This window comes from Lissotriton helveticus, chromosome 3_1 (assembly GCF_964261635.1).
Source record: "Lissotriton helveticus chromosome 3_1, aLisHel1.1, whole genome shotgun sequence".
In the NCBI taxonomy this organism is placed as follows: Eukaryota; Metazoa; Chordata; class Amphibia; order Caudata; family Salamandridae; genus Lissotriton; species Lissotriton helveticus.
Window position 1 is genome coordinate 1001758999 of NC_136061.1, and position 25269 is coordinate 1001784267.

A 25269-nucleotide genomic window follows, 5' to 3' on the forward strand; every position below is an offset into this window, starting at 1 on the left:
CTCATTAAAAATAACATCATAAGAAATTACATGAATGTCAAGTTCATACATCAATAAAACAGGATTTTACTAGTTGTGACTAAGGAGATCAACAATTTTTTAGCTTCCGAGAGGTCTATTGGCGAGTCGCCTAACTGTACATTCTCATTTGAAATAAGTAATGGAGTCTGCCTGCATTCCCTTCAGAATTTCTGTGTCTTTAGATTCTTGATTAAAAACAAAGCTTCCTTTGGTTTCCTCAATTCAATATGTTAATCGCAACAAACCCCGAATCAACTATTCTCACTCCAATTATACAGAAGGGAATCTAGTTGTGTACCCAAGGCCAAAACACAAGAAATAGAAAATATATTTATTTTATTCTTTTTTTTTAAACATATAAAAAAAAATCAAAATCAATTACTCATTAAAAATAACATCATAAGAAATTACATGAATGTCAAGTTCATACATCAATAAAACAGGATTTTACTAGTTGTGACTAAGGAGATCAACCAACCTATCTATAAAGAAATCATTAAGGTAACAAATCATACAACAAAAATCATATACACAAGAAAAGACAGCACAATATGTCATGGAGAATACACTGAAGAAGACAGTACAATTTGTCATAAGAACCACATATCTGTGTTAAAGGGACGTTGGACCTGGAACCCAATAAATACGGTGTTGAATTCAATATCTGTAGTTCCAACCACTACACTGATTGTGTACTCAAGCATCAACGTGTTTCGATGGAAAAAATCCACTTAACCCATCTTTTTCAAGACCAAACATATGACTCCCCTAACACCCATGTGGTGCCAGTGTTAGGTCATATACCTTATACTCTAAATTCAATTATTTCGTTGCTCCCAGAGATAAGCAAAATACAATGGGCTAAGTAGTCCTTTCAATTGACCTGGCCCGGCTCTCTCTTGTAGAGGACCAATTTTGTATGAGGGACTGACCAGAGTAATGTAACAGATTCTTGTAGGTGCCTTTGTTATAAATAGCATTCAGAGTGTGCTTAGGAGTCTGCCACCCTCCTGAGCGGGACACCTCACATGTAGAGATCTGCTATCTTTAATCTGACGGTACATATGGTTAAAATTCTGGATAACGAAAATTGTATTCCTCTTGACACATCTTGAATTCATTTTTTTTTAAAAACCATTTGGCCAGCGCCCCTCATCAACTGGGCCTGATAATCTGCGGTTTGGCACGTCAGTACGCTGCCTGTGGCGTTTAGGTAGGTAATGGTCTTTATATTCTTGTGCATTGAGTCGCTAGCTCCACCGCCATCCCCTCCCTCCTTTCTATTGCTGCCCTCCATCTTGGCACATACTTAGCTTCAGCTAGTATAGGGATTTTTTAAGTGGGGATAAATATTCTGCTGCCAATTTTTTAGCTTTGGCATGCGTGTCATTTTCATGTTATCAATGTGCTTATGTGTGACGTTTCAAAGCGCCATGTGTGACGCTTTGCGTGTCATTTTATCAAATGTAGATCAAAGCATTTTATCTCTGTGCAGAGTAATAAATTAAAGAAATGAGCCCTCATTTATTAAATGAAGTGGCCTGGAAAGTGCCAAAAAACTGTTTAAACCCCAGAATACAGTGTGCGATGATCAACTGGGTACTGGGCTTGTTGCCCTTCATACCCATCATCTTCAGCACACACACACACACACACAAAATTACTGGAGTTTGCATTATAAACATTGGAATTCCTCAGGCAGAATTTAAAATTGGTTAGGGTCGGTAAACATCAATTTATGAACAGGGGATATTTAAATTAAATTTAACTGTCAAACAATTTAGAATGTATGATTACAATTGTGCATGGTTGTTTTTGTATTACTCCTTTCAAATGTGTTTTCTCATCATATAGTACAATGCACTGAGCTGACACTAGAACTCTAAGAATGTATTATAATGTTAAATAAATGATCAGGATTAGGCTATATATTTCTTGGTCATCTGACAATGCATTGTCGACAGTACTTATATTTTTGACCTCAGTGGGATGAAGGTCAGAGTAGGCCTTGCCATGAGTCGAACCTAGGATAGCTCGGTTATTGTCATCTCTTCACAGCAGTAGCTCAGTTAAGCTACCTTCTTATGTCATGACCCCTCAAATGTCATCAAAGTGGCTCGTATTGCAGCAGATGTCATAAAATTCCGACTCCTGTATTGAGAACATCACTATCGACATGTCCTGGGAGCTCTGCTGCTTACGTCGGGCTCGAGTCGGGGTACCACGCGGGTGGACAGCGTCCCCCCACTTATTTCACCAGGAGCTCGATAACTATAAACTGCAACTGAGTGCAAGCCACCTTTCATGACGTCACTTCCTGTCGTGACGTCAGCGTTCCTCCACTTATTTTTTTAGGACTTGTGCCCTGCTAACAGTATTATGATAAGGAGAGTTTCTAGTGTACAATAACTTTGAACATGTTACGTCCTTGGTATAGGAAAACAAAAAATAATCCAATTATCCACCCCTGTGTTGTACGAGTAACAGCAAGGACACCGCCTGTGTTACAGCCAGAGCCGGACTGGCCGTAGCGGGGCATCGGGTGTTTTCCGGTGGGCTGGAAGGGTGGGGTAAAGGGGGTGGACGGTTATGTTCCCCCTCCAAGCCAAGTCCGGCCCTGAATACAGTACGAAATGCTTTCAGTGTCTTTAAGTAACTACTCCTCCAGTCACTACTCCTTTCCAGCCTCAGAATGTCGCTAACAGGAGAGGAGAAATAACACTGTTGACTTGAAAGTACATTAAATATTCTGTTACTTTGGTACCTTCATATTCCCTGTCGTCACTGATCAATTTGAGCCAGTGGTTGCCAGTGCCATGCACTTCTTGCATTTGAAATGAGTATATAGCCAGGGCCAGACTGGCCATAGCGGGTACCGGGCAATCCCCCGGTGCACCGCACGGGTGGAGGCCGGTTTTGGGCCCGTTTTTGTTACAGGGCCGTTTTTGCAGCATAGCTGCAAAATCGGCCCTGCACCAAAATCGGCCGAAAACCGGCCCCGGCAAAGAGCTCGGCGGCATCTCCAACCCCCCCCCCCCACCCCAAGTGAGGAGGGGGGGCCGGCAGAGCATTTTGCCAGGGCCGGTTGGTTGTGATTCCCAGTCCTGCCCTGTATATTGCCACATTTATTTAACCTATAAACATGCACTCATGTTTGAATGCCTGCCAGGTTTCAATGCTGTGAACATCCGCAGAAGATAAATCAATGAACTTATATAAAAATATATGCACATTTCAATATCAACCTTGTGCATATCTACTGCTCTTAAATCCTCTTTGCTAAAATTCCTTTTTTTTTCCCCTTATCTATCAATCCACACAGCTATTGGCCTGGCAGTCATGGAAGACAGTATTTAGAATTACTCAAAAAGCAACCCAATTTCCGTTTTTATCCACATTTAAAAATACATACAGACAAGAAAACAAATGTTTTCTATTGTCTGTATTTATCTGTAAAAATCAGTAAAAACAGAAAACAGTGAGCCTTAATCATAATAGACAGAATCACATCCCAAAACTCTCAAAGGCTTCCATCTAATCAGGTCATTTGCATTCCTATTTTATGTACTTTATGCAAATAAGAGACAACATTAATGTCATCCCATTTGGCTGATGAATTTTCAGCCACTTTGAACAAACTGTCAAGTGCAGGTTGGAATTCACTACAAAAAACAAGAAGCTTCTACTCATCAATACTTAGAAACGTCTCTTTGAATCTTCAATGTGTGTGGTACCCACAATATCATTTTAGTTTTTGACAAGCAGCGAAAGCTGCAGCCAATGCAAGGAAAAAGGACTGAATCCTCTAGCAAGTAATGGAAAATGGCCCCCATCTATTCGGGCTTTGGGTGGTAGACTTGCTAACCGCTGTGCCTATGTTTGCAGTGCTACTCCCCCTTTCGCTCCCCTATCTTTTTTTATATTATTAGCTTTCTAGTAGTTTGTTTTATATAGCCATCCCTCTCTTATTTCACTATTCTATACCCAGACGCACACGGATAAACAAAGATACGGAAAGGAGTGCACAGCACTGTAATGCGGACTAGGATTTTTAAAGTCCAGTACACTTTAAAGCACCCACTGAGCTGCAGCTGCTCAAACATCACAATTTGTGGATTCCATTGGGGGAAGGCCATGGTGCCGGTGCACAGTCAAAATATCGTGTTGGAAATATCGAAGGTACATAATATCGAGGTCAAGAATATTGTTAGACAGAATATCAACCCTAAGGTAAGTAATATCGATTTTTTTTATATCGATGTAAGTAATATCGAAGTTACTAATATCGATATTTGTATTATTGTTATGTATTTTATTATGTATGTGTAATATTTTTTTTGTTAAGTATTTTACTTGTTTTAAATTATATGTGTATTATTTTTATATATTAATAATGTTATTTTTAAGTAAATTTTTGTGTTTTAGTACCAGAGCGGGTTGTGGGTTTATGGGGGAATAGGGTGGGAAGTAGTTTAAATATACTAAATTTATTAATAATTTTTAGGAATTATAAATTAATTTTAATTAATGTTTGTGTTTAGTTCTGCAGCGGGTTGTGGGTTTATAGGGGAATTGGGTGGGAAGTAATTTAATAATAATTAATTAATGATTTATTCTTATTTATTGGAATGGGTAAATATTTTACTTTTAATTAATTATTAATTGGTAATTAATTGCTGTAATTGGTAATTAATAGTTTTAATTGGTCATTCATTTTTTAATTGGTAATTAATGTTTTAATTGGCAAATAATTATGTTAGTTGGTAATTTATTTTTTATTTTGTAATTAATTTTGTTAATTGGTAAATAATGTTTTTAATTGGTAATTGTTTTTTATTAATTGGAAATGATTTTTAATAAATTGGTAATCAATGTGTCATAAAAAGTATTATTTGGTATGAAAAATATTTGTATTGTTTAATATTTTTTAATTGTGAATTAATTTTAAATAATTCAAAAAAATTGTAAAGAAAAATATTTTATTGTTCAATATTTATTATTTGGTGATTAATATTTATTGATTAATAATTATTGGTATTTATTGTTAATGTATTGTTTATTAATTATTCAATTGTATTTATATCGTTAATAATTATTAATGGGTATTTGTAAATGATGTAGAGTTATTAAAAAATTAAATTATTTATTATTTTAAATACATTTTTTTTCTAAGTATGTTATATTTAAATTCTCCGCTATCCAATGTTTTCCCTACTGTTTCACTCTCTGGAGTTGGAATAGTAATTCTAACCCCTACGCTATCCAATGCTTTCCCTACTGTAGCACCCTTTGGAGTTGGAATAGTAAATTTTACCCCTACGCTATCCAATGCTTTCCCTACGGTAGCGCCCTCTGGAGTTGGAATATTCGTTTTTACCCCTACGCTATCCAACGCTTTCCCTACTGTAGCACCCTCTGGAGTTGGAATAGTAATTTTTACCCCTAAGCTGCCCAACGCTTTCCCTACTGTAGCACCCTCTGGAGTTGGAATAATAATGTTTACCCCTACGCTATCCAACGCTTTCCCTAGTGTTGCCCCCTCTGGCGTTGGAATAGTAATTTATATCCCTACGCTTTCCAACGCTTTCCTTACTGTAGCACCCTTTGGAGTTGGAATATTAATTTTTACCCCTACGCTATCCAACGCTTTCCCTACTGTAGCACCCTTTGGAGTTGGAATAGTAATTGTTACCCCTACGCTATCCAACGCTTTCCCTACTGTAGCGCCCTCTGGAGTTGGAATAATAATTTTTACCCCTATGCTATCCAACACTTTCCCTACTGTAGCGTCCTCTGGAGTTGGAATAGTAATTTTTACCCCTACCATTCCGACGCTTTCCCTACTGTTGCCCCCCTCTGGAGTTGGAATAGTAATTTTTATCCCTACGCTATCCAACGCTTTCCCCACTGTTGCATTTTCTGAAGTTGGAATAGTAATTTTAAGTGTTACGCTATCTAATGTTATCATTACTGTAGTTTTTTGGGGACTTTGAATAGTAGTTTTATTTATTTAGCTATTTAATATTTTTATTATTATTTTTGATAATGTAGTATATTATTAATTTTAAACATATTGAAAGTATATATTTTTTATTAATTAAATTTATTAAATATAATTATTTACTTTTTATTTATGCTATTTTTTTATGTGTGTAGATGTATTTGTAATTTATAATACTTTTGAATAATGTATAAGTTATTAAAATAATTATTAAAACTTATTATTAGATAAGTATATATTATATTTTTTATGTATATGTTTAATTAATGTTATATTATTGTATTGAGGAAAATTGAATTTTGCCTTGTCATGTGTCCCTACGCGTTCCCCATCGTATGTTATAATGTGCATGATTAATATGCATATTTATCCCTTGGCCGAATAAAGACGCATTTATAGTTGTGTCCAACGTTAGTATGCCAGTTATCCAGTCCCCCTGAAAGCAACGTGAATTAGGCTTCTAGGCCTATGTTGCCAACGTCTTTACATTGTGCACGTTAAATCATCGAGTTGTCCCCGTTTCTAGGCCTCAAAGGGCCCGGACACCAGATTCGAGCTCCAGTCTCCTGAAACCACTCCGAGGAGCCATGCAGCCCCTCCCGCATCCCTGACCCTTCACTTACTTTCTGCCAAGCAGTGCAGTGCCCGGCCTGGCCTGCCTGCTTGTCTGCCAAGAATATGTTATGCCTCTAGTTATCAGTTCAGCTCCCCGGCTTCACATTCCTAAGCTAACGAACCGCATAAACATCTTCAGCTATAGTCTAGTCTTCCTGTCTCCATGCAAGAGAATTACTGAATTAGTATCCATAGAAGATTCATAGCACACGCAATACATGTAAGATATATGCATGCACCAGCCTTAGTGTCAAGTAGCCTTTGCCCTGATGACATTTAGATTCTATCAACATGTTCTCCAAACACGAGATATCAGATATGCTATAGGTACATGTCGTCTTGACATCCCAGACTTTAGTCTCCTCTTCTAGTGCCAGAAGTCAGAGCCCCCAGCTCTCCCCGGTTACACGTCATGGCCCGTTTGCGCGCACCAGTAGGTTAAAGGTTCCAGCTGCCCAGGTAGCCTCCTCCATGTATCCACCCATTTATGACACTTCTGTGACGTTTACATCACATGTCTCCGTGCACGCCCTATGCACGCCTTCTTGTTATGCCCATGTGTTCTTATCTTTCGTTTGTCACTTGTTACGCCATCTGTATTCAATGCAATTATACTGTTTTACTATATATACTGTATGATGTTAATATGACATTAGGCTTTTACTTCCCTTTGTCCTGTGTCTGTCCCTTCCTGAACCTTTGCAGGTGATGGAACCCGATGGTCCATTGGCTCGAGCCATCTGATTAAAGCCCATTCTGACTCAGATATCAACGATCCTGCCTCTTATTTATTGAGCTATCTGTCTTAGTTAATGCATAGAAAAATAGTACCGGTATTTAATTATTTATTTACCACAATATATGTATTATTTATTAAGTTTAAACAATATTAAATATTTTTAACTATGTTTATTTGGTTTATAAGTATTATTTCTTTTATTTTACTTTTTTTTTATTGAAAAAAAACCCGATATTTTTAATTACGATATTTTTAACTTCAATATTTTTTTCTGATATTTTTGTACTTACCATGTTGTAGATAGGCTGTCGATATTCTTGCTTCCGATATTCCAACGTCGATTTTTGTGTAGGACGATATTTTTTTCGTCGATATTGTGTCAGTGATCCATGGTGCCAACGTGATACACAACCCTGCTGAAAACAGGCTGGGCTGTGGTTGCATCCCACCGCACAGAGCAGGATACAACTACGAGACTCTAAAGCTATGTTTCTGTTAGAAATGGGGTCTCTAGTTAGCAGAGGTATGCACCCTGTTCAACTTTATTCAGTGTAAGTGTAGTATACACTAAAGGTTTACCTATGTTCACTCTCTGGTAGCTTGGCACAGAGCAGTCAGGCTAAACTAAAGACGCAATGTGTAAAGTATTTGTGCACATACATAGTAACACAGAGAAAACACCACAAAAGTACTCCACAAAGTTTTAGAGAAATAGACAATATTTATCTGCGTATAACAAGAGCAAAAAGACAAAAATCAAACATACACACATCAAGATATGTATTGTTCAAGATGAAATTAAAATGCAGTGTTTAGAAGTCACTAACTCCATCTGGGGCCACCTGGTCGCGTTTGAATGGGACAAATCCAAAAGTTCAGTCTGACCGTGATGGAGCGCGGGCCGGATATAGGAATCATGTAGACCCCCTTACAGTACTTTGGATGCGTCGTAAATCAAAGACGACGCGTGGCGCAGAGGGGGTGAGGTGTCACAAATGCAGGTGATGCGTCAGTTCCTTAAGGCAGTGCAGGGTTATTGGGTATGATGGGGATAATGTGTTGCGCAGAGAAGTTGAATCGTCAGTTGCTTGTGTGAGACCTTGGTTCCTGAAGGATGTGATGTGGTGTCGATGTCGAGAGAGCGGTGCGTTGATTCTTCGGCGTCAATGTTGAACTGCTGGGCTGAAGGTGATGCGTCGGTGGAAAGCCATGCAGGGCCGGAGCTGCATCAGAATTGGAGCGTTGCGTCACAGACTCCGTGCGGCGTTCTGGAGATTCACGCAGCAGTAGTTCTTAGGAGGTGCTACATCTGCAAAGTCAGGGCTGCATTGAAAGTCAAGGCTGTTGTGTTGCGCACTCGGTGAGTCGTGTCCACGGCTTTGGTGCAGGCAGTGGTGATGCCTCGATTTCACAGGGATGCTCCGGTTCCCCACTGACGCTTTGAAGTCAATGCATTGGTTTCTTTATTACAGCACCAAATTCATCTCCGAGGGCCCAGGGCTGGATTTGGCACCTTTTGTCAGGGCAGAACTCACAGCAGAGGATCCCAGATGCTGCTAGCAAGATGGAGGTGAAGTCTTTGATGTCCCTGAGACTTAAGCAATAGGAAGCAAGCTCAGTGAAGCCCTTGAAGAATCTGAGAAAGCAGGATGCAGAGAGTAACCTCTAGTCCTCTCACTCCCAGGCAAGAAGCAGCAGGCCAACATAGCAAAGCAAGCAGCAAAGTGGCATTTCCTCCTAGCAGCACAACAGCTCTTTTTTTCTGGCAGAATATCCTCAGTCCAGAAGTGTCCTGAGTATTTGGTGTCAGAGGTCCATTACTTATACCCATTTTAGCCTATGAAGTAGGGAGACTTCAAAGAAAGGTCTTTGTAGTGCACAAGACTCTGCCCTTCATGGCCCTGGCTCCTGCCACACTACAGGGGGTATGCAGCTCTTTGTGAGGGGACAGACACAGCCCTATTCAGGTGCAAGTGCTATCTAATCCCACCACTCTAGCTCAGGAAGACCCATCAGTAGGGTGATGGGCCATCAGGATATGCAAGGCATACCTCAGCTCCCTTTGTGTATGACTGTCTAAAGTGAATTCACAAAGCCCAACTATCAGCCAACCCAGACGTTCATTCTAGGGACAGGAGGAGGCACTGAATGGATAAAGTAAGAAAATGCCAACTTTCTTGAAAGTGGCATGTTCAGACCTGACACTAAAATATGTGTTTTAAATTGTAAGTACAGAGAGACCAACCTCCAATTTTCTATTGGTTCCCAATTGGAAATTACACTTGTAAAGTGTTACAGGGTAGTTCCAATGCTAACCTATGTGAGAGATCAGCCTTGATGTAGTGAAAAACAAATTTAGATGTTTTTCACTACCAGGACATGTAAAACTTAAAATCACTTGTCCTATCTTTTAAATACACTGCACCCGCCCATGGGGCTACCTAGGTCCAACCTTAGGGGTGCCTTACATGTTATGAGAGGGAAGGTTTGGGTCTGGCAAGTAGGAGAACTTACCGGGTCAACATGTCAGTTTAAAATTGCACACACAGGCTCTGCAGTGGCAGGCCTGAGACATGCAGAGTTTCTCATGTAGGTGGCACAATCAGCTCTGCAGGCCCACTAGTAGCATTTGATTGGTTTAAAAGCCCGGGGCACATATAGTGCACAGCACTAGGGACTTACCAGTAAATCCAATATTCCAATCGTGTAGAAACCAAATACTATTACATTTTTGACACAAAGCAAATGCACTTTAGCACTGGTCAGCAGTGGTAAAGTGCACAGAGCCCTAAAACCAGCAAACAAAACAAACTCAAAAGCAGAGGAGGAAGAAGGCAAAAAGTTTGGAGTTACTAGGTGAAAACTGCAATTTCCAACAGTTTCACTTGTCAATCGCCTGACCTCTCTAATTTAGCCACAGGCATAAGCTCAGAGTGGCAGTAGCAGCTCAATTCATCTTCCCTGGGAGATCCTCCGCTCACATACAGGCAAATAATTATAGCAGGTACTTACATTATTTGAGATCACAGCCTGACGCTGTAAATTCAGTGACAATTTACACCAATGTGGTAGAGGTAACCCCTGATGTGTGGCACTTGGCAGGGCTGTAAATATGGGATCTAATTTTAAGACAGTTCTATATACTCCATACGCTGGTCAGTCCCATTGATCTAGTCTATTGAGAACGGTGCATGAGCATTTGGAAATGATAAATAATGTCACAAAAAGAATACAAAATGGTAGCCTCTTGGTCTATGAACTGCATATGGCTCTAATTATTGAATTAATGATCTAGGCACTAACGACAAAATATAACTTCCAAATTCTGTCTATTCAAATTAAAGTCTAGGCAATTATTCAAATATATGAACAGACTTCTTTTCTAAATTCTTGTGACAATTGTTATAATTCAGATATTGCCCAATAAAGATTGTCTTTTGTACGCTACAAACCTTGTTGCTATTGTTTGCAAACCATCCCTGGGGTTGGTTACAATTACAATATGCCCACTGCTTAAACAGACTGTGGTCACCTATTTAGGATGTGTTATTTATATTACCCAACTACTACCTAAAAATGTTTCATAGTGAGCAATCTCTGTGTATGGAAACACCTTAAAATGTGTTCTGCCGCAATTTTAGAGCATCAGATGTGAGGAATGAAAGTGCAGCATATTGTATTAGGCTCTTTGTACATGTTCTATAAATCACCAGACAGTAGACGCAAAAACTGAGATAAACATCCCTGTGGAAACGCTGACATTATCGTTAGCATAAGCTGAAGCCATTTTGTTTGTGGCATCCATTTTAGTCATCAACTATAGTTAACTCCTTCAGTACAGAGCCAGAGCACTGCGCATGCTCAGAAAGGCCTGTAGCTGCTAGAATACACCTGTTTTAGAGTGTAACTGTCAGGCTGATTTAACTGACTAAGCTGTACTATGTCTCCTCCCATGTTGCTGAGCAAGTAGTTTCTGTCTGCCCATGTTAGTCAATAGTTATTCTTGTATGTGCCAGTACCTCCCCTTGGTCCCATGCTGACTATGCAACAAATATGGTATAAAAGACCCCTGGTTTCTGTACTCCTTGTACTATCTCATACAGTGCCCAAGGGTGCTGTATCGATGTAGTCCCACTCATGAGTGATTAATAAACATTGTTTTTATATTCCATACTCTGTGCCAATCTCTATCTTGTTGGTTTAAGGACCAGTAGACTGATAAGGGTGAACCCCTGCAGCAGTGAGCCCCTAAAAAGGCTTATTTTTCCCCAAATTGGCGCCCGAATAGGAACTCATCGGAGACGTGGCCATCCGAAAGTGCGTTCTTGATGGAGGGCAGGAATCTCCTGAGGAGGTACACTGCACGTGGAGACCCTTTGTCTTTGCAGACCAACGTATTTTCCGGTTTTCCCGATCTGACCCTCCAGGTGCTGGCCGGTACCGACTGAGATCTCCTTTGGTGTGAGGATCTTAAAAAGACCGTTAGGGGACCCAGAGCTTGGTAGGAGGAGGTTGGAGACTTTGGTTTGGTAAGGTTGTTGTAGCGACACTCTTGTTTTGTATTAGCTTGGTTTGTTTGTTTGTTTGCTGCAGCAAATAAAGGCAGGTAGTGAAGAGATTTTTCTATACTTTTTGATAATTCTCAGGATAAATATGCTTTGACTATAACATTATATTGCATTGTAATATTTTTGGCATGCCTGCTCCTAGCGCACTTCGTAGAATGTGTTGCTGTCTTGGTGGTACCAATATGGATTTAGAAAGTACTCAGCCGGCTCCCCTAGAGGGGACACCTATTAGGTTCATGTACATTAAATACGGTATTTTTTCCGTAATGTATATTATACTGTGGAACAAATACAGCAAAAAAGATCCTGATCTATGATGGCCAGTAAATGGGTCGTTTGACCTTAAGAAGATTCAGTATGCTGAGCAGTGTTTGTTAAAGAAGAAAAGCCGTCTATGTTTGATTGTGTACAAATGTGGGTGAAAGAGGTAAATGAGAGAGTGAGGAGAGAAGAAGATATAGCAGAAAAAAACAGCATAGGACAATCTTCCAGAAGAACTTGGAATTGAAAAATAAAGAGATGAGGGAAACTAAAGAGAAAGAAGAAAGGGAGCCTCATTTAGAGTTAACTGGCCAGTACCCTATTCGGCACCCCCCCCTTTATCCCATGCTTAATAGACCACAAGATGATTCCATTTTGTTAGATAGACCTCCCCCTCTGTATAAGTTCCCTAGTGCCTCTGAGAATGAAGTTTCTGATGAGGAGCAATGGTCTGTGGATGAGAAAGATAAGGATAAATTACTCTACTTTGACCATTGACCATAAGGCCAATCTTAGATCAGCTGCCCGTAAAGCAGTTTATGGCCGTGACTCAGTTTCAGAGATTCTAGCAGTGATTCAGCAATGGTCGGATTTAGAGCAGTTATACTTTTTAGAGACATTTACTTGTGAGGTAGTGACTAAATTTAGAAAATATTCCGATGGTCTAGAACCTGCTGATATAAATTCTGATTATAAACAGTTATACAATGGCACTTTTCTCCCTTCACGAGTGTCCAATCTAATTAGGCGAGTGGTTAAGTTGCGAGCTGCTGTATTTCGATTACGAGAGGAGAAAAAGGCAGCTGAGAAAGCAAAAGCTGAGCAAACAGTTCAGATCCCGGTACACAAAGAAGGAGCTACAGGGACAGATACAGACACTGGTAATCCTTTAGTCACTGTAAAACCGATGCGTGAAGCTGCACCTTTGTATGTTCCTCCAAAGGGCGCTGGAACGAGTGACGATAAAACTTCAGATAATGCAAAAGGATATATTATTTATAATTGGGTCTATACCCCTTGGAGTAGAGCAGACGTTATGGCTCTTAAAGCTGCTTTGCCTGATCCACGCAAAAATCCAGCCACTTTTTATGAAGATGTAGAATGAGCTATTAATTCTTGTACTATAACATTGCCTGGTATTGACATGTTCTTTGGACTTATTTAACCCCCTGATATATGGAGATCAATTCGGAAGATAGATGATAAGGTAACTTATGGTGATACTTGAGTGAATTTAGAGGGAATAGATGTCGATAGAGCACCTGCGCAGAAACCACAAGTGATATTACATCGTCCCAAAGCTATTGTAACTAAGTTGAAAACTCATATACCCCCTAAGAAAATAGATTGGACTACATTAGAGTCTTGTAAGCAGAAAGTGAATGAGTTAGTTTCCGATTTCTTTACACGATTCGAAGAGACATTCCTTGACTTTAGTGGGCAGTCATTGACAGATGACACGGGTAAGCATCTGTTCGTTGACAAATTTGTTGCTAACATGTTGCCTGAAATAGCTAATCGCCTAAAGGCAAGTGAGAGTTCATGGACTACGTCCTCCCCGTCTCCCTTTTGACTATGGTCCAGTATTATGAGCGTCAGGAATTGGAAGCAAAAGGCAAGGATGATAAACAGATTAAGGATTTGAAAACAAAAGTTATATTGGCTCAAGTCTATGGTCCCCCATTTAGAGGTAATGTGAGGGGTGGACGTGCGATGTATCACCCTGGTGTACCCCCTATCCCTCAACCAACTTTGTTTTCTGATCAATGTGCGTATGGTAAGGAGTTTGGACATTGGCATTCTGGGTGCCCCCTTTTGTGAGGTCAGCAGTATCAGCAAGGTAGAGACAGTATGAGAGGCCGCCCAGGGAACACAGGAAATATGGGAGGCATCGATAATCATAACAGACAGGGGCGGCTGGTGACATTTGAAAGTGGTAAGGCGTAATTACTGCACTGTGGTGAGTGAGCATAGCGAGCGAGCCCGAACCACCTACAGCGGTAAATATTATGAAAAAAGAGTGGGCAAATGGTGCATTCTCAAGCAAATTTGAGAAAGAGGTGGCTTGGCAAACACATCCCTGGGAGTAGCCAGACAAGTCTCTTTGCACTTGCACAGACACATTACTCTCCCAGCATTCACATAGGCAAACTACTCTCCCTACATCCCCACCTCCCACAGACATGCCCGGCAGACGGCCAGGGTGGCCGTCCACTATCTCAACTATCTCGTCGCTTCGCCCAACAACCTGGTGACCCTGGGGGAGTTGACCAAGGCCGCAGTGAAGGTAAGAGCTGCACCTGCTGAGCCGGGGGGGGGAGGGGTTTGACCAAGGCCACAGTGAAGGAAAGAGCTGCACCTGCTGAACCGAGGGGGGGGGGCTTGACCAAGGCCACAGTGAAGGTAAGAGCTGCACCTGCTGACCCGAGGGGGGGGCTTGACCAAGGCCACAGTGAAGGTAAGAGCTGCAGCTGCTGACCCGAGGGGGGGGCTCACTAGGGCTACGGTGAAGCTCAGATATGCGTGTCTCCTATGAGCCAGAGGATGGGGAGCTGAGCAAAGTGTCTGACGGTGCCCCTCGTCCCAGGGCCTCTTCTGGAGACAGCCCCCCACTCACGGCTCTGCTTCTGGCGGCTGTCCGCACTGGTCCATTTAGAGAGCAATTCTCTCCTCCAGTCTTCATTTTCAGCGAGTATCCAAGCTCTGAAAGTACTTTATGACTTCCCTCCCACGTCATATTTCTTCTGCTGTTTTCTTCTCACTTCAAGGAAACTTTCTCTTCTCACGGGTCTACTTTCCTGAGCATATATCCACTTTAGGAAACCTTTCCCTAGTGGCATGTATGCTGAAGCCTGAAGGACGCATTCCTCACAAGTCCACTTCATGGAGCCTTTCCTCGTTCACAAGTCCACGGTATGGCCCCTTTCCCAGCGTGCAGGAAAGCGTTCGCCGGGCTTTCTTTCCCCGGGTACGTATCCACTTTAAAGCGCCTTTCTCCGTTCCAAATACGATTTAGGAGAAGCTGCTGATCACAGTTCCTCGGTAGTGAACCTTTCCAACTCCCATTTGAGGGGCCTCCCCCTTTACAAATCAGTTGTTTTGTCTATGCAAATATCTGCTTTAGAAAGCTTTCACCACCCGCAGGCCTAGCTACGGGAGTCTTCACTACACATAGGTCCACTTTTAGGAGACTTCCCCTGTTCACAAGTCCGCTTTAGACAGCCCCCTTGCTCACAAGTGTGCATCATGGAGCTTTTTCCCGCTTGCAATTTTGATTTAGTGATCATTTTATTTGATCACAAGATCTCTTCGGAAGACTTTCCAAGCTCACGTCTTCAGCGTGCCTTTCAAAACCAACAGCTTGTTCAGCGTCCAGAAGCGGGGGCACTTAAAGTGTAGGAGCTACCGGCCAACTAACATTCTAAAGTAGCTGCATCACAAGGAAAGTGCGGAAGTACATTTAGCCAGACGCACAGCCGGGCACATTCAAGGAGATTGGAATCTCTCTCATAGAGGTCACTATGAACGTGTGTAACAACGCACTTGTGATTCGTGACGCAAATGCATTTCAAATGTCTCGCTGAGCAACCTTGGTGTGCGAGGATAAGAAGCAAAGCGAAGAAAGGGGCACAACTCCTACAATGCACGTCTTCTAGTTCTAATGCCTAAATACAGTTTTGAAAATGAGCCCCGTGTATGGTATTAAAATACATTTTAAAAATCTTACCTGGCCTGCTGAGGTCCTGAGCAGGTCCGCACTGCCCCGGGTCCGTTGGCGCCTACAGCCCCTGCCCCTCTCAGCCAATCCTGGCACTGTCAGCAGCGCCAGGATTGTCTCAGGGCATGGCTATTCTTCGCCCGCAGCACGCCCATTAGGAGACCGAGGGGCTCCTAATGGGCATGCGCAAACAGGTGAAAACACAAGTGCGCATGAGTGGGCACGGTGCGAAAATTCGCCCTCCGTCCCCACTCATGCACACTTGTGTTGCTGCTGCCTGTTGCCCCCCACTGGCCTGACAATCATGTCAGTCAACATGACACCAGACCGCCCACCCCCTTCAGACTCTGAAGGGGGTGGGCGGTCCGACGTCATGCTGACTGACATGATTGCCAGTTCTCCCTCGGCTCTTTGAACTTAAGTAAACTGATTCAGTTTACTTAAGTTCAAAGATGCCGAGGGAGCGGCGGGTGGGGGGGCTCCCAGAAGGTGTGCGTGTTATTTTAAATGACCACTATCCCATGGTTGAGAGGTCTTGTCTCATTAAAGAGGATGTTGCTCTGGCATCGTTACCTAGTATTTTGTGGGCTACATCTGATACCGATGTGGGACAAATGATTAGCCCACCAGTGTATATTCAAGTAAAAGAAGGTGCTTCATTGCCTCGATTACCCCAATATAAAATCTCTGGAGAAGGTGAAGAAGCATTGATACACATTGTGCAGGAATTGATTGGAGTGGGGGTTGTGGAGGAAGTCCCCTATAATATCTGTAATAGCCCTATTCTTCCCATTTTGAAAAAGGACACTGATTCTAAGGTTTATAGATTGATCATTGACCTGCGAGAAGTCAACAAGATCGTAGTGCCCCAATATCCAGTTGTCTCTGACATCACAACATTTCTTACTATGGTTCCTTCTACTGCAACTACATTCAGTGTGATTGGTTTGAAGAATGCTTTCTTCTCGATACCTATTCATCCTGACAGCTGTTACTTGTTCAGCTTCACTTTGCATAACAATCCTTCAGATTCTGTAGAGCTCCACAGGGGTATACAGAGAGTCCTAGCATGTATAGCCAGGCATTAAAAAGACAGCTTGATTCTTTCCCTGTACCGAAAGGGGTGGCTCTTATTTAATATGTAGATGATATCTTGTTGGCAGCTGATACCCCTGAACAGTGTGAAGAAGGAACACTGTTATTGCTTCCATTTCTTGCATCTCATCATCACAAGGTTTCTCGAAAGAAATTGCAGTATTGTAGATAGCAGGTTACCTACTTAGGTCACCTCCTGTCTAAGGAGGGACGTGCACTCACACCAGACCGCATTCAAGCTATTTTGGACACGCCTGTGCCCTGTACTCAGAAGGATGTTCGTGCACTGATTGGCCATACTTCTTTCTGTAGGCAGTGGATGCCTGGCTTTTCTCACATTGTTAAACCCTTGTTGGTCCTTTTGACTAAAGACCCCCCCGATGCCTTCCCCATGGACTACTGAATGGCAGAATGCTTTTCAGCCTTACGTCAAGCTCTTTGCTCTGCACCAGTATTAGGAACTCCGGACTACGCTAAGGCCTTCACACTCTATGTAAACGAGAGGGACTGTTGCACTCTCTCGGTCCTAACCCAGACACATGGTTATAAGCAGCGTCCTTGTGCCTATTTTTCAACTGTCCTTGATCCAGTTGCTCGTGCGTTGCCTGGGTGTTTTCGAGTGATAGCGGCGACAGCTGTGTCCATACGTCAGATTGAGGGAATAGTCTTGTCTCACAGATTGCTTGTGTTAGTGCCCCATGCAGTTGACACCCTTTTGAACCAAACAAGCCGCCGCCACCGCCGAGAGTCTGCTGCAGGCACCAGCCGCCACCGCCAAGAGTCACTAGCGTCCAGAAACACCGCGCCGCCGCTCCGGGGACTACAACACCCGGCAGGCCACGCCACGGCGCGCAACAGGTGACCAACAACGCGGGGAAAACGCGCCAGGAGGCGCTACAAATTCCCAGACACCCCGGCAGAGCGGGGGAGCCGCAAAACTTACCGCCGCCACCGCCGAGAGTCTGCTGCAGGCACCAGCCGCCACCGCCAAGAGTCACTAACGTCCAGAAACACCGCGCCGCCGCTCCGGGGACTACAACACCCGGCAGGCCACGCGGCGGCGCGCAACAGGTGACCAACAACGTGGGGAAAACGCGCCAGGAGGCGCTACAAATTCCCAGACACCCCGGCAGAGCGGGGGAGCCGCAAAACTTACCGCCGCCACCGCCGAGAGTCTGCTGCAGGACCAGCCGCCACCGCCAAGAGTCACTAACGTCCAGAAACACCGCGCCGCCGCTCCGGGGACTACAACACCCGGCAGGCCACGCGGCGGCGCGCAACAGGTGACCAACAACGCGGGGAAAACGCGCCAGGAGGCGCTACAAATTCCCAGACACCCCCGCGTCGCGGGACGCCCGGGGCGAAGCCCGGGCAAAGGGCGGGCCCTCTACGGCCCTCATCGGCAGGAGGAGGCAGGGACAGGGCCAGAAACGCTGCAGGAAACTTCTTGTGGCCCATACCTCAAGTAAGACTTACTGCTGTAAGACTTTACTATTTGACATTTTATACGTACATTTGAGAGTTTGTGTGTATTTTGAAACATGCCTAAAAAACCAGAGGAAGTCCCGCTAAATACTATTGACAATTATCTTGTCCAGACTGTCAAAAAGATAAACATGCATAGGAGAGACTCTTTGGGGCTGAGTCAATCCCCAGACTTACGATGTCTATCCCCATCTGCATCCTCTCTGATCGACGATACCATACTGCAGGAAGCCCATCATGTGGCCACAACTAGCGGTCTCATGTCTCAGGAAACAAGTGGCATACCTGCTAACATAGCCCTGGCCTCTGAGGTACCCAATGTAGAGGCTGAGAGCGATATTGACATTGGCTCGGAACAGGAGAAACAGATCTGTGTTTCATCTGACGGGCAGTCGCCTATAGAGCATGCCACTAGGCCAAGACGACTCTGTACCAAAAACTCATCAAAACGGGGCGGGCTACGATCAGGGACAAGATGGAAGAGAGCAACTACCCCAAAGTCTAAGCAAACGAACATTGTTGAGGAAAAATTAAATCACTCAAGTGAGGACGCCCTCTTTCAAAAAATTGCTGATTTCCTGGAGTCAAAAATTAACGCTGTTATTAAACCCCTAATATCCAAAATTGATAAACTGCAAGCGGAGGTCAAGAAGTTGGGCGGCCATCATACTATGGTTGCAGGAGGGTTAGAAAACATAACTACGCTAGTCACAAACTTGAGTAATAACGCAGGGGGAAATGTTGTCAGAGAGTTTGTCGGTGAAGGCGTAGGAAATCAACAGTTAGTAGAGAATTCATCACCTCATCCACCAACATTGACTGCTGTTAGTGAAGGCCCTACACTAGCTAACATCACAACAGACATAACCTCTTTAGCCAATATCCCCCCAGTACAAGCTCACTCAATGGACCCCCTACAGTTCATAGTAGAAGCCACACCAGTGGTTTTAGTTTTAGCAAACGTGCCCCATCTGGAAGGGGGTACAGTAGAATCCCCGACTTCTCTCACAAGCAAGGCCTTACACTGGCTAACCAGTAACACGCGCCTAGCACCAGGGGGAAAGCACCATCTGGCAAGCGTAATTAAGTCAGCAACTAGGGTCCCCTGGCTGGGAAACCGGCCGAAAAAATTTAAAGGGGACTGTGTGACAGTAAGTTTCTCTAATCATGACGTCCTCCCAAATATTCTCGCTAATATACTTCCTCCCCAACGCAGACAGGGCACTGTTGTTCCTTTAACCCTGAAGTTTTTTTACGGTGAACAGCAGATCGTTACTTATCCAAGGACCCCTGCGCTGGGGTGGGGTAGAAATTGGGATTCGAACCTTGGATGGGACCAGGACCCAAGGTTTAATGTAGCAACTCACCACTCTCATTCAGTTCAGCACAATTCTTTTTTTACAACCCCTTCAATTGTTCAATCGCTATGCCCCGTTATCTTCTATGGATCACAACGATTGACTTTCCCCTAGACAAGTCAGTATTGGCGAGGGCTCCCAGCCTGCCCCCAGTTCATCAGTTCGGAACTCTGCAGGTATTAGGCCCTGTAGAATTATGAGCTGGAACATCGCTGGTCTTAAAGCCAAACAGAATGATAAGAATTGGTTGGACAAAATTAGATTCTATGATGTCCTTGCCTTTCAAGAAACTTGGGAAACGTCAGACAGTATAGTTTTGGATGGCTTTTCTCATTTCATTGTACCTGCCGTTCCTAGTAAAGCAGGAAGGGCAAAGGGGGGCTTGGCCATATACATTTCATTAGATATTCAAGGAAAGCCGAGATATATTAAATCTAACTCAAAAAATTGTTTAGCGGTAGAACTAACTGCACCAAACTCTCAACCTATATTACTTGTCAATTTTTATAATTTCCCTGTCAGTCAAACACCAAACGAGCATCTGGTAACTCTAGAGGAATTCCTGTCTACCCACAATGAGAATAGTGCCTATGGGTATGACATCATCCTTATGGGCGACTTTAACACCCATCCATGCCCTACGGATTGCCATGGGGAACACGAGGAACCTTCCCTCTATTCCTCCCCACCGCATTTTGAACACTCATCACGTGGAGAGGCTTTGGAATTGCTCCTAGCCACTTTTAACCTTTATGAATCAAACAGTTGTCCTATAGGCCTGAGGTTACCAACGTTTGTGGGTAATGACACAGGCACAATCATAGATTATATCTTTTTATCCTCTAGTATTCTGCCTGAAGTGATTAACTATAAGGTAGAAACTACAGTTTTTAGCGACCATGACCCTGTGATTTTAGAGACCATATCACAAGGAGTCTTGGCAAAAAGGGAGATTGATGTTTTATGCGCGACAGAATTAGTCCCGAGAGATCAGAATCGTAGGCTGAAGTGGGATCAAGTAACCCCAATCACCTTTTTACAAGACACTCTGGCTAAAGTTGAGGGGGAAGTGGCCATTTGTTTGGATAACAATAACTCTGGTACTACTATGATAGAGCCTTTTAATGTTATCTGCTGTCAGGTCAACTTAGACCTTACCGTAAAGATAAAATCCAATAGGCCTAGGTGTCCCAAATGGTTTGATTCAAATTGTTCCAAGGCTCACTCAATCCTCCTAAAGGCTCTAAAAAATAATCCTAGAGATAAAGAGCAGGTAGCATCACTGAGGAAACAATACAGTTATGCTATCAGGGTGAGGAAATCCGAGATTAAAAAGGAGGCCTGGAATGATTTATTATCGCCCGAAATACAGAGAGATAGTGCCAAATTTTGGGCAATAATAAACCACCCATACTTCGTGGGACTAGAAAATCAGAGAGCAGACTTCATCATACCAGATGATCAGTGGGTGACACACTTTAGCAACATCTATAGTTGTCCCGATACCACTCTAGACTGTGAGATACCTCTCACACAAGTTGTAACTACCATCTCTCCTTTCAGTCTGGAGGAGGTGAAAAAGGCAATTAACGACACACTCTATAAAAAGGCACCGGGCCCCGATGGGGTTCCCGCAGACTTTTTTAAGAGTGCCCCTGATTTAAGTGCCAAGATTCTCACAAACATTTTTAATGCTACTAGGGACCTTATTTTTCCTACTAGTTGGGCCAAGTCCACGATAGTTCCAATCTTTAAAAAGGGACAGAGGACAGATCCGGCCTGTTATAGGCCAATCTCTCTCATCCATTCCAGCGTTAAAATCTTGGGAAGAGTCCTTTTAAGAAGACTGACTCACTTTTTAGAAGGGAAGGGTGTCCTATCAGACGCGCAATACGGTTTTAGAGCCAAAAGAGGAACTTTAGACCAGTGCCTAAACTTAGAACTGATCATAAACAAATATGTAATTGCCAAGGGGGGTTCTCTGTACATGGCCTTTATGGACCTCTCCTCAGCTTTTGACCTGGTCAACAGGGACAAGATGTGGAGGGTCCTCTTGACCATGGGCATTGACCCCCCTTTGGTTAGTTACCTGTCTGAGTTACATAGGGACCTTATGACCTCGGTCAGAGTGACCAGGGAAGGGAGATGCACTTGCCACTTTAACTCAGAGAGGGGAGTCAGGCAAGGGTGTATCCTTGCCCCCCTCCTCTTTACTCTCTATATAAACGATCTTGAGGTAGTTTTGGCAGCATCCCACACCGATATTCCGCGTGCAGGTGAGACAAAGATACCTGTCCTCCTGTACGCGGACAATGCAGTTCTTTTGGCACGCTCCGGAGTGGCACTAAATAAACTCCTTTCATCTTTTGGGGATTTCATGTCCTCGTTGGACATGAAAACAAACACAGATAAATCTCATGTAATGATTGCAGGAGCTGCAGGCAGGAAAAGAAAGTCGAAAACATTTTACTGTGCTGGGAACGAGGTCAGGAGAGTTCCATCTTTTCCATACTTAGGGGTGACCTTTGACGAAAAGGGCACTTGGGGCCCCCAGCAATCCGTTAAAAGCAACGCTGTTGCAAGAGCGGCAGCAGGGTTGCTTGGTTTCGCTAAAAAACTGGGAGCCCGCCCCATGGAAAGCATTATAAAGGTTTACAAAGCTAAATGTTTGTCTGTTGCCCAGTACGGCTCTGTCCTTTGGGGGTACACTAACCATGAGAAAATCCAGAAAGTAGAAAATAAATTTCTGAGAACTCTGCTTTCTGTCCCCCAATCGACTTCCACCCATGTAATACACACAGAGCTAGGATTGGGCTATATAACTGACATTTTAAAACTAGCCCCAGTTATAGGATGGTTGAAAACTTGGCTTAACCAGGAGCTTACACTGAATCATATCATTTTAAAAGATTGTTTAGCTCTGGACAGAGCCCAAAACATTCCGTGGGTAAAATATGTACAAATGCAGCTAATTTTAGCCGGTCGACCGGAGCTTTTCTCATCTCCAGATTTGATAAGTCAGGAAGATCTTAAAATAGTAAAAAATACCCTGACAAATTTATATGCTCTGGAGAGGGAAGCCATAGAATTAAAAAAAACCATGGTTAGGAAACACTGTTTGTTGACATCTGCCCCAGGAATGGAACTGTATCTCCTCCTGGTAACAAAACCATACCATCGTTTCCTTTTAACGAGATTTCGTTTTGATCTGATCCATCATATTCTGGGTAATTTTAAAATATGGAATAGACCCGAAAATGCCGAACCATGTGACTGTGACCACTTTTCCACCCAGGACACGACTCACTTTACCATGTTCTGCAGCCATTATACTGAGATTAGAAAAAGATATTTGTTTCCAATTTTGCGCAATTTAGGTTTTACCCAGGTTAAACCAGCCCTGATGTACCTGCAACTCCTTCCCAATGTAAGAGTAGCTTTCCAGGTTGCTAGCTTCTTAGTGGCAGGAGCACGTATAAATAAGCATCGTACAAGAAATAGGCACCTTATTCCCGAACATTGATTCCCCTTTTTTTTTTAAATGTCTTTTTAATATTTTTAACATTCCTATATAACTTATTTTGTATATCGTGGTTTTAGAGTTTTTAAAAATTTAATGTTTGTTATAATTATGAATTAACCTGTGTCTTGATGAAATGTGGCTATGTAATAATGCTCGTTCTGTTATGATTTTTAATAATCGAATAAAGATAATTGACTGACTGACTGAACCAAACAAAAATACAACACTTAACTAGTGCTCGCTTGACAGTTTATGAATTGACACTTTTGGCCCCTCATATCATATTGAAAAGATGTTCCACTCTAAACCCTCCTACACTATTGCCATTTCCAGCTACTCAGCCTCAGTCACAAGAGTCACATGACTGTATATTCCTTATTATTATTATTTATCATTTTGCGATTTCTAAAGCGCCTGGTGACCCGTAGGCATCCCCGCGCTATTCAACCTGTGAGGATACAAAGGGGGGTAGGGGGGGTGCTTTATTTAGGGAAAAGGAGGGTTTTAAGTTTCCTGCGGAACACCATGTGGGAGGGTTCCAGGCGAAGACTGAGAGGGAGTGAGTTCCACGCTGTGGAGGCTTTGACCGAGAAGCGGCGACCGCCGGTGCGGGCCTTTCTAAATTTAGGCACCGTAGCAAGGTGTTCGGCGTCGGAGCGAAGGGGTCTTGAGGCTTTGTAGGGGGTGACCATGTTTAAGCGCGGCAGGGCCAACTCCGTTGATGAGCTTGTGGGAGGTACATAGGGCCTTGAACTCTACTCTCTGGCGGACTGGAAGCCAGTGTAGGGCTTTGAGGGCAGACTTGGCCGACGCTCTGGGGGGAAGGTTCATAATGAGCCTGGCCGCCGCGTTCTGGGTACGTTGGAGTTTGGCCAAGGTGTATTCAGGGGCCCCCAGATATATGGCATTGCTGTAATCGAGCCGGGCCAAGACCAGACCCTGGACAAGTAATTTCCTGGATGGAATGGGAAGAAGGGGTAAGATCTTACGTACGGACCGCAGGAGACCGAAGCAGGCACCTGCTGTCTTGGCTGCCTGCGTTTTCATGGTAAGGTCAGGTTCCAGCCAAACTCCTAGTGTCTTGATTTCCTTTCTAGGAGAGGGGATTTCGCCGAAGGTGTCGGGCCAAGATGTGGGTGGGAAGGTCGTCCATTTATTGCTCAGGAGCATGATCTCGGTCTTTGCGCCGTTCAGCTTCAAGGCCGAGTCACACATCCAGGTATGGATGTCCTGGAGACAGTGCAGCAGGCTGTCAGGATGGTTATCCAGGTGAGACAGGGATACAACAAGTTGGGTATCGTCAGCGTAATTAATTATTTTTATACCGTAAGGGGCCACTACGTCTTCCAGGGGAGCCATATAGACATTAAACAGGGTGGGGCTGAGCGACGACCCCTGGGGAACTCCATTCTTCAGTGGAAGAGGTTCTGACCGGGAGTTGCCGTCCCACACCTGGAAGGATCGATGAGAAAGAAAGGATTCGATCCATGCTCGCGCCGTACCCACAATACCTGCCTTGGCCAGGCGGTGTAGAAGGACACGATGATCCACCGTATCAAAGGCGGCGCTAAGGTCCAGGAGGATCACTGCCACTGATCCCCCTGAGTCTAGGATACACCTTGCCTCCTCGATGACGGAGAGGAGTGCGGTGTCCGTGCCATGGCCAGGTCGAAACCCAGTTTGGGATTGGCGCAGGATATTGTTTGTCTCGAGAAATTGGGATAGTTGCGAGTTGACTAGTTTTTCAGCCATCTTACTGATACAAGGGAGCAGTGAGATCGGTCTGTAATTGGACATGTCGTCCGGGTTGAGTTGGGGCTTTTTCAGTTAGGCCTTCACAACTGCGTTCTTCCTTACAGGATTGTGTTGACCTACAAGATACACC